At 40.3% G+C, this 13,532-nt stretch overlaps 1 non-coding gene across 1 annotated transcript; it reads left to right on the forward strand.

Annotated features, from left to right (window-relative positions):
- The first annotated feature begins 13,085 nt into the window (after window positions 1-13,085).
- Window positions 13,086-13,193, forward strand: LOC130949055 (small nucleolar RNA R71). The gene has a single exon (XR_009073319.1). It is a non-coding gene; the product is annotated as a small nucleolar RNA R71 (small nucleolar RNA).
- The last annotated feature ends 339 nt before the right edge of the window (window positions 13,194-13,532 follow it).

Consider the following 13,532-nt stretch of genomic DNA (forward strand, 5'->3'; position numbering starts at 1 on the left):
CTGTAGCTCCAAAAAATCCATTCCGAGTGCAGGGAGGTCAGAATCCAACAGCATCAGCAGTCCTTTTTCAGCCTAAATCAGATTTTTGCTCAGCTCCCTCAATTTCAGCCAGAAAATACTTGAAATCACAGAAACACACAAACTCATAGTAAAGTCCAGAAATATGATTTTTTCTTAAAAACTAATAAAATTCTATTAAAAACTAACTAAAATATACTAAAATCTACATAAAATTATCCCCAAAAAGCGTATAAAATATCCGCTCATCAGCAACCTATGAATGTGAATGCAACTACATGCTAAAATGATTCTACCTACTTGGTGAAAAAGTAAATAAATCCTTCAAGAATAAATATGAACTGGATTTCACTAATTCAAATCACAAAATACAATACAAATAACTTGCAAGAAGAAGATAGCTCATGAAAGCAGGGAACATAGAATTAAGCGCTGAACCCTTACTGGTAGTGTATATCGCTCTAATCTCTCAAGTGTCTAGGGTCAATTACTCTACTCTTCCCTAGTCATGCTTTTTAAGCTTTGTTCTTCATCTAACCAATCAACAAATATGTAGTATACCAATGCAAACATCATGAGGTCTTTTTAGGGTTGTAATGGGGCTGAGGTAAAGGTAAGGATACATATATAAGGCTAAGTGGGCTAACAAAGTAAATCCTTGATTAGTCTAAGAACTCACCTAACATATACATACTTTATACAATTTAAAATGCTTTACCTAGCTACCCAAATTGTTTCACTTTTGTATTACATGCTCATCTATCAAACTTATTTTTGAATTTTGTCCCATGTGCATTGATTCTTTTTATTTTGCATTTGGGGTAATATATTCTTTTTTTTGTATCCCCTTATTTAATTACTTAATAATATATTTTTTTTCTCCTTTTTTTTGTCAATACACATGGTAATTTAATTATTTTGATTTCATATGAGCATGCTTCCCAAATTTTCAAATAACTTATTCAATTTAATTCCCTTTTTTCCTATCATCCTATGTTCCCATAAAATTTCCCACACTTAAATTATACACAATATCTATCTTAAGCTAACCAAGGATTCAACTTGGGATTTTTAATTTGTTTTTCTACTTAAGGCTAGTAATGTGGTTATAAAATAAAAGGGGATTAAAAAGCTCAAGGTGGCTGACAAGGGTGACATAAAAGGGTAGGCTTTATTTGGGATAAGTGAGTTAATAATCAAATATGGCCTCAATCATATGTAAGCATGTACATACACAAAATAATGGACATATAGAATGGAACAAAGCAACGATTGCAATCATAGAGAAGAAAACACACAAGAATAAAATATTATGGTTAAATAATGTATCCATGTAAATAAGCTCAAATCTCACAGGTTGTGTGTTCTTTGGCTCAAAAACTATGTTCCAAATACAACTTCAAACAAATTTAACACATAGAAAATTTTAATTTTTAATTTAAATTAGTGAAATATTATAAAATAAAGTCTTGAAAAGAAATTTATTACTTCAACCAAGTGGTGGTAAAATATGCACAAAATCAAACTATAATGCAATCAAACATGCAAATGCAAGAACTAACTATAGAGAAGTTTAAACATTGGTGTTGAGTCAGAAAATAACTAACCCATGGAGATCGGTATCGACCTCCCAACACTTAAAGATTGCACCGTCCTCGGTGCATGCTAAGATGTATAAGTGGACGGGCTGCTCCAACTGATGCCTTTCGCTATAGATTGTGCAGATTGACTTGTTTGTCTCCCCATTTAGAAGCTTTCCCTTTCCCTTCCTCGGTGGCTATCCTGAAAGAAGAGGAAAAGAAGGAAAGTAACCCAGAAGTAAAGATAAGAACATAAATGAAATATGGGTGTTAATGCCAAATAATAAAGGTCTCAATTACATGGTAGCTACAACATGTAAGGGAGAAAATAGTGGAAGCAAATGGCATATCAAGAGTGCAAAAATTGCAACAATGGGGAAGAGAGTGGGTAAAGAGAGATAATATAAATTCATGTCAATGCAAAATTAATACAAGTATAAAAGATATGCATTGATTTAATTAATATTACCTAACAAGAATAAAACAAGTCACTAAGCACTAAGATAATACCAGAAAAGAAACAACAGTTGAATAAGAAAATTTAACACCAATGGAAAAGAAAAAGAAAGTAAGAAAGGAGGAAGAAAGAAGAAAAGATGGAAGAAATTAGGATTAGAAAAGAAAAGATAAGATAATTGGTGCTGGTCTGGATAAGTTGTGCGTCGCATATGACACGGATGCGTCGTGCACGCAGTTGCGTGGATAGCGCTTCGAGAAAGTGACGCGAACGCGTGTGGCACGCGGACGCGTGACTCGATTTGTGCTAGTGGCGCGAGTGCAGCCACGCGTTCGCACAACTCTCTGTTTAAATGCATTTTACCAAAAATCTGGGTGACGCGATCGCGTGGATGGCCTGAATTTGAAAACGGCACGGACGCTTGAGGAACGCGTACGCGTGGCAAGGCTTGTGCTTCTAGCACAAGTCCAGCATAATTCTAGCTCAACTTTCGGCCATACACCCTTTTTACGTCGATTTCAGGGCACGCGTTCGCGTAGGTGACGCGAACGCATGGGAGGCATTTTTCCCACATGACGCGGACGCGTAGGCGACGCGGTCGCATGGATCAACTTATGCCAAAGGCACGCCTCCAGCCACACTTTCGCGTGACTCTCTGTTCAAACTTATTTCTTCCCCACGCACTTGTGACGCGGACGCGTCAGCGACGCTGTTGCGTCGCATGCTCTCTCTTTTTTTATGCAGTATGCAGAATGCAAAATGCAATGAATGTCATGCAAAAATTCAGGTTCAAAGAAAATTCAAAAACAGAGCAAAATAGAGAGGGAACGATCATACCATGGTGGGTTGTCTCCCACCTAGCACTTTTAGTTAAAGGCTTTAAGTTGGACATTCTGGTGAGCTCCTTGTTATGGTGGCTTGTGCTTGTATTCGTCCAAAAATCTCCACCAATGTTTGGAATTTCAGTATCCCCCGGGATCCCAAACTAGGCGCAGAAAGCCTTCATGCAAGCTAAAGCAAGTGACAAGGCCCCAAGAGTATTGGTTTCTAGATTGAATTCCGGGGTCCCAAACCTTGCTTTTGCACCCGTCTTCTTGTTGAGCAATATTGTTCCATCCGGGTGGCGAGCAGTCTGAATTCTCACTGAAGCAGCCCAACAACTTCCTAGACCCATTCAGTTGAGCTCTACACTAACCTTTGCGTTTAAACTCAAAGCTTCCAACCATAATGAACCTTGTAGGAAAATTCTTACCATTGACCATCTTCCTCTTACTCTTAATGCCACAAAGAGCTCTAAGTTGACCATCCGTCTCCAGTAGCCCATATTCAAGTGGAATTAGAAAGCTAAGGGATATGAATTTTACCCACTTGAATGTTGTGAAGGATGATGGCAACTTAGGGGGAGGTGTTTCAAATGAACGTGCAAGCTCCACTCCCTTGTGTCCTTCTTTGACAACTACCACCTCTTTGCAAGCTTCTTCTATATCAACCTCTTCCTCTTGGTAGCTTTCTTCCAATTCAATCTCTTCTTCATTGTTCACCAAGGGCATGGGAGGTTGTGCTTCTTCTTCTTTAATCTCCATCTCTTGATCAACCTCTTCCAAGTCTTCAACCATGACATGCCATGGAGGTTGTACACCCTCCTCAACATTAATTTCAAGCATCTTGGAAGGAGGCTTTATGAATGGACTTTCCAATGGAGGTTCAGCATCTCCTAAGTCTTCAACCACTTCCTTTTCTTCAATAATTCTGGCTTCCTTCACTTGTTCCAGTACAAATTCATGCTCCTTACTGTTCACCAGAGTTTCTAATGTCTCCTTCATGCTACGTTCTTCATTAGACTGTCCACATGAAGCCATGGGGGTTCCTTGAGTGTCCGAACGTCGGAAAGCTAATTGATTTATTGCTTGATTCAATTGATGAAGGGTTGCGTGAAATTGATCCACTGTTTCCTTGAGACGATCCGTTGATTCTTGTTCTGCTTGGGTATCATAAGTAGGACCATAAGGCTCTTGGATTGATGGATATGGATATGGTTTATATGGAGGTGGTGGTTCTTGGGAGTAATTGGGTTGGAATTGGGGTGGTTCTATATATGGTTCATACGGTTCATAAGGTGGTTGGTATGGTGGATATGTGTTAGGGTCATATGGAGGTGAATGGCGGAAAGGGGCTTGTGAGTATGGTGGTCCAAACTCATGTTGAGGAGAGGGTTCATAAGCATATGGTGGTGGTTGTTGATAATCTAAAGAGCGCTCACCATAGCCATTGCCTTGATATGCATCACAGAATGGTTGTTGATAGTCCATTGGAGGTGGTTGTTGCCATGAGGGTTGATTAAATCCTTGTGGCTCCTCCCATCTTTGATTGTTCCAACCTTGATGCCTATTCTCATTGTAATTTCCTCTTCCTGCACATAATTGTAACCAGACTCATAGCCAAAGGGGTGAGAGTTCATGGTAGTAGGAGAAAATAAAAATAAAAACTAACAAAAAGAAAATATTTTGAAAAAGATTTGATTTTTTTTTTTTTTGAAAAAATAAGATAAGATATTTTTGAAAAAAAAATAAGACAAGATATTTTTTTGAAAAATATTTACAATAACCAATAATAAGGCACACGTTTGCAATTTCCCAGCAACGGCGCCATTTTGACGTTAGGATTTTTGCTAGTAAAGAATTTTGTAAAAATATAGTCGCGTTGTAAGTATAGATTCTAAACCAACAGAAAATCCCTTCGTATAAACGTTTTGGTTGTCACAAGTAACAAACCCCTTTAAAATTGATAACCGAGTATTTAAACCTCGGGTCGTCTTCTCAAGGAATTGCAGGGAGGTATGGTCTTATTATTGGTTATGCAAAGGTATGTTTTGGGGTTTTCAAAAGGGTTGAACAAGTAATATAAAATAACAAGTCGTCAAAATAATAACTAGTAAAGCTCTTGGCAAGGTATGAGAACTGGAAGTCCTATCCCAGTTATCCTTATCAATTGTGATGAGAATTGGATTTTTCTCCCACTAAGTCAACCTCTAACTATGAAGGTAAGTTAAGTGGATGAATTAATTTTAATTTCTCAAGTCCTAGTCTTTCCTTGGGAAAGGCTAGAGTTAGTGGAACTCGAATTAATTCTTGAAGAATTCCAATTTTCAGTCAACAATGAGTTTGATAACTCAAGAGTCACTAATTAATCAACCAGAGCCAAAAGGTAGAAAAATCTAAATTATTTATATCATAAATAAAAGAAACAAATCATAGATCTGAAAATACCTCAAATTATATTAACCAAAGAAAATCATAACATGAATGGTCATTAAACAAATAAAAGAGAAAATAAATAAATAAGAACACTGAACTTGAGATGAAGAAGAAATATTCCTAATTTCTAAAAATCCTAATCCTAATCCTAAGAGAGAGGAGAGAACCTCTCTCTCTAAAAACTACATCTAAAATTATGAAAAGTGTGTTATGAGTGAATGATTTGATGTCCTGAGTCTCTGCATGTTCCCTAACTTTAATCTGTGTTTCTGGGCCAAAAACTGGGTTGAAATGCAGCCCGGAATCTATGCCAGCGACTTCTGTACTTCTGCAGATCGCGCACGTCACGCGTCCGCGTCGTCCACGCGATCGCGTCACTCAGCATTTTTCGTACCACGCGTGCGCGTCGTCCACACATTCGCGTCGTTCGTGCACCTTCCAATCCGCGCGATCGCGTCAGGCACGCGAACGCGTCACTCTGATTTCTTCCATTTTGCGCAGTCGCGTGAGCCATGTGACCGCGTGACTTCTCGTTGGTCATCTCCTCAATTCCTTGTGTTCCTTCCATTTTTGCACGCTTCCACTTCATTCTCTAAGCCATTCCTGCCCTATGAAGCCTGAAATACTTAACATACAGATCACGGCATCGAATGGTACGAAGGAAGATAAAAATATATAACTAAAAGGTCCTTAGGAAGCAAGTTATTAATCATAGGATATTTTTAGGAAGGAATTGTAAATACATGCAAATCATATGAATAAGTGGGTGAAAAGCTTGATAAAACCACTCAATAAAACACAATATAAACCATAAAATAGTGGTTTATCAGCGCTGTCACCACACGGCTAATCATCTATCGGTTCTCGATCATGTTGGAATAGAATCCAGTGATCCTTTTGCATCTGTCACTACTCCCAACACTCGCGAGTTTGAAGCTCGTCACAGTCATCCCTTCCCAAATCCTACTCGAAATACCACAGACAAGCTTTAGACTTTCCGGATCTCAGGAATGGCCGCCAATAATTCTAGCTTATACCACAAAGACTCCGATCTTTCGGAATGGAGGCTAAGAGATACACGCTCAATCTTAAGTAGAACGGAAGTGGTTGTCAGTCATGCGTTCATAGGTGAGAATGATGATGAGTGTCACGGATCATCACATTCATCAGGTTGAAGTGCGAGTGAATATCTTAGAACAAGTGATGACAAGTCATCATATACCCATTTTTCAAGCTAATTTCACTTGTTTTATTAGACTTTATGCACTTTCTTGCATCCTAAGTAAGTGATTTGGAATGAAAATACATAACTTCTTTAGATCAAGCAACTACCATTAAATTGATGCTAACTCATGAGGTTTAAGCTAATTTTAATTGAATTTTAATTGATTTGTAAGCCTTATTAATTTAGTGATACTTTGAGTAGTTGTTTTGGTTGATTGTAGGTGAAGAAAAGAAGAAAAGAGAAAGCGTGGCTTAAGAAAGCGTGGCCCAAGGAGAAAAAGGCATGGCGCATAAAGAAGGGAGCAAGCATTGCCCTCCACAAGGGTAGACTGCCCTCTAGGAGGGCAACATAAGGAAACAAGGCTTAAGAGCCAACTCTGCCCTGCCCACGACAAGGGCAGAGCACAAAATTGTGCCTTGGATCAAAGAAGAGAAAAACCTTGCCCTGCCCTCCACAAGGGCAGTATCGGGCCTTCATGAAAAATAAATCAAAGGAAAAAGCCTACCAATGCTTGCCACAAGAATCGAACACGGCACAATGAGGAAGCAAGGAACTAGGCCTCATTATGGTGCCAAGAAAGCCAAGAAAAAATAGTAGCGTGTTGGTGCGCGAAATTGTGATCACTACAACTTCGCACAACTAACCAGCAAGTGCACTGGGTTGTCCAAGTAATACCTTACGCGAGTAAGGGTCGATCCCACGGAGATTGTTAGTATGAAGCAAGCTATGGTCATCTTGCAAATCTTAGTCAGGCAGACTCAAATGTATATGGTGATGAACGAAAATAACATAAAAGATAAAGATAGAGATACTTATGTAATTCATTGGTAGGAACTTCAGATAAGCGCATGAAGATGCCTTCCCTTCCGTCTCTCTGCTTTCCTACTGCCTTCATCCAATCCTTCTTACTCCTTTCCATGGCAAGCTCGTGTAGGGTTTCACCGTTGTCAATGGCTACCTCCCATCCTCTCAGTGAAAGCGATTGCATATGCTCTGTCACAGCATAGCGGAATTCAGCTGTCGGTTCTCGGTCAGGCCGGAATAATATCCATCGATACTTTTGCGTCTGTCACTAACGCCCCGCCTGCTAGGAGTTTTAAGCACGTCACAGTCATTCAGTCATTGAATCCTACTCAGAATACCACAGACAAGGTTTAGACCTTCCGGATTCTCTTGAATGCCGCCATCAGGTCCTGCCTATACCACGAAGATTCCGATTAAAGAATCCAAGAGATATTCACTAGAGCCTTGGTTGCTTGTAGAACAAAAGTGGTTGTCAGTCACCTTGTTCATAAGTGAGAATGATGATGAGTGTCACGGCTCATCACATTCATCAAGTTGAAGAACAAGTGATATCTTAGAACAAGAACAAGCGGAATTGAATGGAAGAACAATAGTAATTGCATTAATACTCGAGGTACAGCAGAGCTCCACACCTTAATCTATGGTGTGTAGAAACTCCACCGTTGAAAATACATAAGCATAAGGTCTAGGCATGGCCGAATGGCCAGCCTCCCAATGATCTAAGAACTAGATGTCCGAAGATAGCTACCAAAGTCTTTCTAATACAATAGTAAAAGGTCCTACTTATAGAAAACTAGTAGCCTAAGGTTTACAGAAATGAGTAAATGACATAAAAATCCACTTCCGGGCCCACTTGGTGTGTGCTTGGGCTGAGCAATAAAGCAATTTCGTGTAGAGACTCTTCTTGGAGTTAAACGCCAGCTTTTATGCCAGTTTGGGCGTTTAACTCCCATTTGGGTGCCAGTTCCAACGTTTAACGCTGGGATTTCTTGAGGTGACTTTGAACGCCGGTTTGGGCCATCAAATCTTGGGCAAAGTATGGACTATCATATATTGCTGGAAAGCCCAGGATGTCTACTTTCCAACACCGTTGAGAGCGCGCCAATTGGGCTTCTGTAGCTCTAGAAAATCCACTTCGAGTGCAGGAAGGTCAGAATCCAACAGCATCTGCAGTCCTTTTCAGTCTCTGAATCAGATTTTTGCTCAGGTCCCTCAATTTCAGCCAGAAAATACCTGAAATCACAGAAAAACACACAAACTCATAGTAAAGTCCAGAAAAGTGAATTTTAACTAAAAACTAATAAAAATATACTAAAAACTCAACTAAAACTACCAAAAACATACTAAAAACAATGCCAAAAAGTGTATAAATTATCCGCTCATCACAACACCAAACTTAAATTGTTGCTTGTCCTCAAGCAACTGAAAATCAAATAAGATAAAAAGAAGAGAATATGCAATGAATTCCAAAAACATCTATGAAGATCAGTATTAATTAGATGAGCGGGGCTTTTAGCTTTTTGCCTCTGAACAGTTTTGGCATCTCACTCTATCCTTTGAAATTCAGAATGGTTGGCTTCTTTAGGAACTCAGAATCTAGATAGTGTTATTGATTCTCTTAGTTAAGTATGATGATTCTTGAACACAGCTACTTATTGAGTCTTGGCCGTGGCCCAAAGCACTCTGTCTTCCAGTATTACCACCGGATACATACATGCCACAGACACATAATTGGGTGAACTTTTTCAGATTGTGACTCAGCTTTGCTAGAGTCCCCAACTAGAGGTGTCCAGGGTTCTTAAGCACACTCTTTTTGCCTTGGATCACAACTTTATTCTTTCTTTTTCTTTCTTTTTCTTTCTTTTTCTCTTCTCTTTTTCTTTCGTTTTTTTTTTCGTCCCCCTTTTTTTTTGTATTCACTGCTTTTTCTTGCTTCAAGAATCATTTTTATGATTTTTCAGATCCTCAGTAACATGTCTCCTTTTTCATCATTCTTTCAAGAGCCAACCTTCATGAACCACAAATTCAAGATACATATGCACTGTTTAAGCATACATTCAGAGAACAAGAGTATTGCCACCACATCAAAATAATTAAACTGTTATAAAATTCAAAATTCATGCAATTCTTTTTCTTTTCAATTTAAGCACGTTTTTATTCAAGAAAGGTGATGGATTCATAGGACATTCATAACTTTAAGGCATAGACACTAAGATACTAATGATCACAAGACACAAACATGGATAAACATAAGCATAAAATTCGAAAAACAGAAGAATAAAGAACAAGGAAATTAAAGAACGGGTCCACCTTAGTGATGGCGGCTCTTTCTTCCTCTTGAAGATCCTATGGAGTGCTTGAGCTCCTCAATGTCTCTTCCTTGTCTTTGTTGCTCCTCTCTCATGATTCCTTGATCTTCTCTAATTTCATGGAGGATGATGGAGTGTTCTTGATGCTCCACCCTTAGTTGTCCCATGTTGGAACTCAATTCTCCTAGGGAGGTGTTTAGTTGCTCCCAATAGTCTTGTGGAGAAAAGTGCATCCCTTGAGGCATCTCAGGGATCTCATGATGAGAGGGGTCTCTTGTTTGCTCCATCCTTTAGTAATGGGCTTGAGGTCATGCCTTCTCAGTTGAACCGGTTTCCCTCTTGAGTTTCTCTTCCATTGAGCGCCCTCTTCACAAATGTTTATGAGGACTTGGTCCAACCTTTGATCAAAGTTGACCCTTCTAGTGTAAGGATGTTCATCTCCTTGCATCATAGGCAAGTTGAACGCTACCCTCACACTTTCCGGACTAAAATCCAAGTAATTCCCCCGAACCATAGTAAGATAATTCTTTGGATTCGGGTTCACACTTTGATCATGGTTCTTGGTGATCCATGCATTGGCATAGAACTCTTGAACCATCAAGATTCCGACTTGTTGAATGGGGTTGGTAAGTACTTCCCAACCTCTTCTTCGGATCTCATGGCGGATCTTCGGATATTCACCCTTTTTGAGTGAAAAGGGGACCTCGGGGATCACCTTCTTCAAGGCCACAACTTCATAGAAGTGGTCTTGATGCACCCTTGAGATGAATCTATCCATCTCCCATGACTCGGAGGTGGAAGCTTTTGCCTTCCCTTTCCTCTTTTTAGAGGTTTCTCCGGCCTTGGATGCCATAAATGGTTATGGAAAAACAAAAAGCAATGCTTTTACCACACCAAACTTAAAAGGTTTGCTCGTCCTCGAGCAAAAGAAGAAAGAAGAGAGTAGAAGAAGAAGAAATGAGGGAGAAAGGGATGGCTTTGTATTCGGCCAAAGAAGGGGAGAAGTGGTGTTTAGGTTGTGTGAAAATGAAGGAGTGAAGAAGGGTATTTATAGGAGAGAGGGGAGATGGAGTTCGGCCATTATGGGTGGGTTTGGGTGGGAAAGTGGTTTGAATTTGAATGGAAGGTTAGGTGGGGTTTTATGAAGGATGTATGTGAGTGGTGAGGAGAAAGATGGGATTTGATAGGTGAAGGGTTTTTGGGGAAGAGGTATTGAGGTGATTGGTGAATGGGGGAAGAAGAGAGAGTGGTGGTGGGGTAGGTGGGGGTCCTGTGGGGTCCACAGATCCTGTGGTGTCAAGGAAAAGTCATCCCTGCACCAAATGTTGCTCAAAATCACGTTTTGAGCCATTTCTGGCGTTAAACGCCGGGCTGGTGCCCATTCCTGGCGTTTAACGCCAGGTTCTTGCCCTTTTCTGGCGTTTAACGCCAGTCTGGTGCCCCTTTCTGGCGTTAAACGCCCAGAATGGTGCCAGACTGGGCGTTAAACGCCCAACTGCTAGCATCACTGGCGTTTAAACGCCAGTGAATTCTTCCTCCAGGGTGTGCTATTTTTCTTCCTGTTTTTCATTCTATTTTTGCTTTTTTCATTGATTTTGTGACTTCTCATGATCATCAACCTACAAAAAACATAAAATAACAAAGGGAAAAATATAATTATAAAACATTGGGTTGCCTCCCAACAAGCGCTTCTTTAATGTCAGTAGCTTGACAGAGGGCTCTCATGGAGCCTCACAGATACTCAGAGCAATGTGGGAACCTCCCAACACCAAACTTTAGAGTTTGAATGTGGGGGTTCAACACCAAACTTAGAGTTTGGTTGTGGCCTCCCAACACCAAACTTAGAGTTTGACTGTGGGGGCTCTGTTTGTCTCTGATTTGAAAGAAGCTCTTCATGCTTCTTCTCCATGGTGACAGAAGGATATCCTTGAGCCTTAAACACCAAGGATTCTTCATTCACTTGAATGATCAGTTCACCTCTATCAACATCAATCACAGCCTTTGCTGTGGCTAGGAAGGGTCTGCCAAGGATGATGGATTCATCCATGCACTTCCCAGTCTCTAGGACTATGAAATCAGTAGGGATGTAATGGTCTTCAACTTTTACCAAAACATTCTCTACAAGTCCATGAGCTTGTTTTCTTGAGTTGTCTGCCATCTCTAGTGAGATTTTTGCAGCTTGCACCTCAAAGATCCCTAGCTTCTCCATTACAGAGAGAGGCATGAGGTTTACACTTGACCCTAAGTCACACAGAGCCTTCTTGAAGGTCATGGTGCCTATGGTACAAGGTATGGAAAACTTCCTGGTATGGAAAACTTCCCAGGATCTTGTCTCTTTTGAGGTAATTTCTGCCTAGACAAGTCATCCAGTTCTTTGGTGAGCAAGGGAGGTTCATCTTCCCAAGTCTCATTTCCAAATAACTTGTCATTTAGCTTCATGATTGCTCCAAGGTATTTAGCAACTTTCTCTTCAGTGACATACTCATCCTCTTCAGAGGAAGAATACTCATCAGAGCTCATGAAAGGCAGGAGTAGGTCCAATGGAATCTCTATGGTCTCATTTTGAGCCTCAGATTCCCATGGTTCCTCATTGGGGAACTCAGTGGAGGCCAGTGCACGCCCATTGAGGTCTTCCTCAGTGGCGTTCACTGCCTCTCCTTCCTCCTAGAATTCGGCCATGTTAATAGCTTTGCACTCTCCTTTTGGATTTTCTTCTGTGTTGCTTGGGAGAGTACTAGGAGGGAGTTTAGTAATTTTCTTGCTCAGCTGACCCACTTGTGCCTCCAAATTCCTAATGGAAGACCTTGTTTCAGTCATGAAACTTTGAGTGGTTTTGATTAGATCAGAGACCATGGTTGCTAAGTCAGAGGGGTTCTGCTTAGAATTCTCTGTCTGTTGCTGAGAAGATGATGGAAAAGGCTTGCCATTGCTAAACCTGTTTCTTCCACCATTATTGTTATTGAAACCTTGTTGAGGTCTCTCTTGATTCTTCCATGAGAAATTTGGATGATTTCTCCATGAAGAATTATAGGTGTTTCCATAGGGTTCTCCTAGGTAATTCACCTCTTCCATTGAAGGGTTCTCAGGATCATAAGCTTCTTCCTCAGATGAAGCATCCTTAGTACTGCCAGGTGCATTTTGCATTCCAGACAGACTTTGAGAAATCAAATTGACTTGTTGAGTCAATATCTTGTTCTGAGCCAGTATGGCATTCAGAGTATCAATCTCAAGAACTCCTTTCTTCTGACTTGTCCCATTGTTCACAGGATTCCTTTCAGAAGTGTACATGAATTGGTTATTTGCAACCATCTCAATTAGTTCCTGAGCCTCTGTGGGCGTCTTCTTCAGATGAAGAGATCCTCCAGCAGAGCTATCCAAAGACATCTTGGATAGTTCAGAGAGACCATCATAGAAAATACCTATGATGCTCCATTCAGAAAGCATGTCTGAGGGACATTTTCTGATTAATTGTTTGTATCTTTCCCAAGCTTCATAGAGGGATTCTCCATCCTTCTGTCTGAAGGTTTGGACTTCCACTCTAAGCTTACTCCATTTTTGAGGTGGAAAGAACTTTGCCAAGAAGGCATTGACTAGCTTTTCCCAAGAGTCCAGGCTATCTTTAGGTTGTGAGTCCAACCATATTCTAGCTCTGTCTCTTACAGCAAAAGGGAATAGCATCAGTCTGTAGACCTCAGGGTCAACCCCATTAGTCTTGACTGTGTCACAGATTTGCAAGAACTCAGCTAGAAACTGATGAGGATCTTCCATTGGAAGTCCATGGAATTTGCAATTCTGTTGCATTAGAGAAACTAATTGAGGCTTAAGCTCAAAGTTGTTTGCTCCAATGGCAGGGATAGAGATGCTTCTCCCATAGAAGTCGGGAGT

Source organism: Arachis stenosperma, chromosome 1 (assembly GCF_014773155.1).
Source record: "Arachis stenosperma cultivar V10309 chromosome 1, arast.V10309.gnm1.PFL2, whole genome shotgun sequence".
In the NCBI taxonomy this organism is placed as follows: Eukaryota; Viridiplantae; Streptophyta; class Magnoliopsida; order Fabales; family Fabaceae; genus Arachis; species Arachis stenosperma.